The following is a 4,401-nucleotide window of genomic DNA, read 5'->3' on the forward strand; positions in this document are numbered from 1 at the left end:
TGTCTTCTTCATGGAAGGGTGTGGCATTCCCGGTCCCTAAAGATTATTAGCCTAGGAAATCCCACGGAGCAGTTCGACTCAAAGGATCCGATGAGTCAGGATTAATTATACAGCTCAAGGCAAAAATAGAGTAGATCCAGTTAATATTGCATACGTGACTCTATAACCACACATTTAAATGATCAAATTACCGTTGCATAGAATGATATCATATGTTACAAATACAGTGATGTGCTGGATACAACGTTCAGCCACCCCCATGAAAAGGATTAACATCTACACACGTCTGATATCTACCCCATGTTCTACACAGATGTGGTAGTTCCGTAATTTTATGTCAACTTGATATGTAGTGAAGGAGTGGAGTGGAGCCTGTCAATGAGGTCACAGCCTGATGATGCCTCCCTCTGTGTGTGGCTTTCTCATGAGCATTCTGGGAACCTCCTCTCTGTCTCCCTGTATGTGGGCCACTCTCTCTGTCTGCTTCACCATCCATGGAGACCTGTGGCAGAGGTGAGATGCTTTCACTGGCATTGGATCCACAAGATTTGCACCCACCAGCCTGTGATCTTCCTGCATTTGGCATCATTGCATGTGCAGCATTAGTCGGAAGAGGTATTTATGGACTAGTATCAGGCATCTGGACTAACATCAGACTTACGGACTTGATCTGGACTGGTCTGGTTAGGGTGTTTTCTCACTATACAATTGCTTTTTGCTATAAAGTTCTCTCTTACCCAAATATGAGCGTCTCTGAATTTGTTTCTCTAGTCAACCCAGCCTACACAATAGCTATAGAACATTTCCATTATTCCAGAAAGTTCTGTGGGAGAGTACTGAGTTCGGGACAAATAATTAATCATTGCAATTCAAGAATAAAACTGGGCTGTCCGTTTGGCTTACTGCAGTGGCTTGCGGGTTGCTGTGACTCTGGAAGCTATGTTACTGTTATTTCAGATGTCAGCAGGGTCAGTCAAAGTGAACATGCTTCGACAGAGCTTCCAGACCTCTTCCAGAGGAGACTAGAAGGAAGAGATCTGGTGCTCACGTCAGAGGACGTAGGTGCTGAAAACCTCAGGCATGGAAACATTGTCGGATACTGAAGGCCTTATGAATGGAAACAGAACATCGTCAGTCAGAGGCAGAAGCTGAGCCCTCTGTCAGAAGGCACTTCGAATAGGACTGACGAAGAGCGACCTTCTCTAAGTCATGGCCAGAATGAGGAGTGTGGAGGAACACCGGTGGTAAGAAAGCCTTCAGGGCCTTCATTGGCTGAGAGGCATGCCTAAACCTGAGAAGAAACAGCTGCAGGCTTCTAATCATCAGAGCTGAGAGCTTAAAAAGTATGAATGATGAAAAATCACAAGTCATAAAAACAAACAAAGGAAACGCATAAAGATGCATACCCTAGGCATTCAAGTGCTGGAATGGACAAGCATTGGCCATTGTGCGTCAGAAGACCCCATTGTTTACTGTGCTGTGAATGACACGATCCAGACGAATGGCGTTGAATTTCTTTTCAAGAAGGACATTTCAAGATCTATCTTGAGGTACAACGCTATCTGTGATAGAATGACAAATGTCCCCTCCAAGTAAACCCAATCCACACAGCCATGATTCCAGTTGACTCACCAACCCTATAGTTAGAGATGGAGATCTTGAAAAATTCTATGAACGATTTCAGTCGGATCAAATGTGCAATTAAAATGCATCAATAAGTATTTGTAATTAGAATGTGAAAGTGGAGATAAAGAAGAAGAAACGGTAGTTATAAAATATGGTCTTAGTGATACAAATGAAGCTCAAGATGACGTGATAGAATTTTGCAAGACCACCAATGAGTTCATGGCAAACAATTTCTTTTAACAACAGAAACGATGGCTGTACACTGTGGATGCCTGGATTTCTCCTGGTGGAATACTCAAAATCAAATTAACTTCATCTGTGGAAGAGATGGGGGAGAATCTCAATAAGAACAGTGAAAATCAAGCCAGGGGGCGATTATGAAAAAAGATCCCCAATTGTCCCTATCTACGTTCAGGTTAAAGCTGAAGGAAATGAAAAGAAGTCCACCAGAGCCAAAATACAACTTCAGTCTACCCCGTGTGAATTCTGAGAACATCTCAAGAACAGATTTGCTGCCTTGAACACTGATGTCAGAAGACCTCATGAGCTCCGGGAAGATATCAAGTGTACCATTCATGAAGAAAAGGTCATTACAAACACAGGAAAGAAAGAAAAGATCAAAGCAGATGTCAGAAGAGACTCTGAAACTGGCTCTTCATCATGCAGCAACTGAAGCACATGGAAAAATGATGAAGTCAAAGAGCCGAGCAGAAAAGGTCTAGGGGAGCCTAGAGAAGGCAGGGTACAATATCATAATGAAACTTACAAAGACCTAGAGTGAGAAAACCAAAAAGGAAAACACACTCGTGGATGTTCACTGAAAGAACTCAAGGAAAAATTCAAGCCTCGAGTTGCAACATTGAAAGACTCTATGGGCTAACTACTGAATGTTGCAGGAAGCATCAGATGGAAAGAATGCCCAGAGTCACTGTACCAAAAAGAACTAGTTAGTACTCCACCCTTTCAGGAAGTAGCATATCAGCAAGAACCAATGGTACTGAAAGGAGAAGTCCAAGCTGCACTGAAACCATTAGCCAAAAACAGGACGCCAGGATTGACAGAGACCAGCTGAAATGTTTCAAAAGGTTGATGAGGCATTGGAAGCCCTCCCTTGTCTAGGCCAAGAAATTGGAAGGCAGCTATTTGGCCAACTGACAGGAAGAGATCCATATCTGTACCTGTATTAGTCTAGGTACTTTGGAGAAACAAATCCACAGCAACTCATGGATAAGAGAGAGTTTTATGTAAAGAAAATGTGCATCATGAAAACATCCCAACTCAATGCTGCCCAAGCCCACAAGTCCAACATTAAGCCATTAACCCAACACCAGTCCACAAAGTCCTCCACCTCACAAAACAGAGGCAATGATGCCGACTGCAGGAGGAAAGCTGAGTCAGTGAACGAACAAGCATCTCAGCACTAGCAGGGGTCTCCACACGGTTGCTCCAGCACCCAGGGCTGCATTGGGATAGGTCCATGTAGCTTCTCTGTGGGGATGTCTTGTATGAAGACAATCTTGCAAGCTGAAGCAGGGAACTGCTAAGGCAGCTGCACCCGATGCGACCATCACAAAGCAAGAGACCCGAGAACTAGAAAGGCGAGGCTCACCACCCATTTATCCCTTCGCCTTTCAATTAGCCCCACATGTGATTATCGGCCAGGCTGGCACAATTAACTAACTCAATCCACCCCTTGCCAACCTGGCACCTGTATATAATTCTTAGCTTCATAATTGCAATTAACACCTATACCTTAACCCTATAATCCTGTGAAATTTTTTCCCCTAACTATGAAAGTTTGTAAGCCAACCACTTCATGCCTTTATCTCCCCCAATTTTGGGTATCCAATTTATATACTGCCCACTTATATCAACCCAGTGTTTTCTGTTTGGGTTCTGTGCTTATTAAATTGTTATGGCTTGGAACTGACTCAGTGGTACCTAAAACTACCAACAAAAAGAGAGCAATACACCTAGCGAAGACCTAGTGCTGAAGTGATTGAAAAGAGTGATACTGTTCTTCAGGGCAAATTGTTATTTTCTGGTGAAAGGGTGCAATTCGGCTGTGCACCGTCTGTGGGCTGTAGAAGTGGAACTCCTGGCTCAGAACCCCAACTCCAACTTAGCTGTGACCTATGTGAGAAGGAAGAACTGGCAGCCCAGAGAGCTAAGGACCAGTTACAGGACCACGTCTCTGCCTGAGTTCAAGACGGAGTCTCCCATCACACGTCATTTCCCTGGACCCCACACCAGGGCAGCGATCAGCTCAACCTAGTGTTGGAATCAGTTGCAAGACACAGCACTCAGGGGGCTTTGGATGAGTTCTCTATGAACAGAATTGACCTGTGACAGGCATATCAGTCACAGGGAGTTGGACTGTGAGGAGCTTCATCAGCACCCTCTGATGGGTGGGGAAGGGGACAAGCCTGGGCTTGAATTAGGAGGGGGTTCGTTCATAGGGTCTGTAAAATGAAGCCTGCTGAGGGACATGAAGCCACTTGTCCTGAACTTGACCACAGCCAGGCCAGCACCAGGATCTCTGCCAGTGACACACAGGCATGTGAGCTGGGCACACCTGAGTCTCGCCCACACCACAGCTCCCCTGAAGTGAAGGCGCAGCCCCCAATCTTGCTTCTGCTTTGTCCCAGCTCCAAACTCACCCCCTTTCTGTCCTAACCCAGGAGTCTTACCTGCCACGTGCAACTCCAAGGCATTACTCAGCCAGGACCCCGAGTTCCCATGTCTGGTCCTCAAGTACAGGCACCTGTACTTTCC

This window comes from Echinops telfairi, unplaced genomic scaffold (genome assembly GCF_000313985.2).
Source record: "Echinops telfairi isolate 266 unplaced genomic scaffold, ASM31398v2 ScPeMD7_655;HRSCAF=1070, whole genome shotgun sequence".
Taxonomy (NCBI): domain Eukaryota; kingdom Metazoa; phylum Chordata; class Mammalia; order Afrosoricida; family Tenrecidae; genus Echinops; species Echinops telfairi.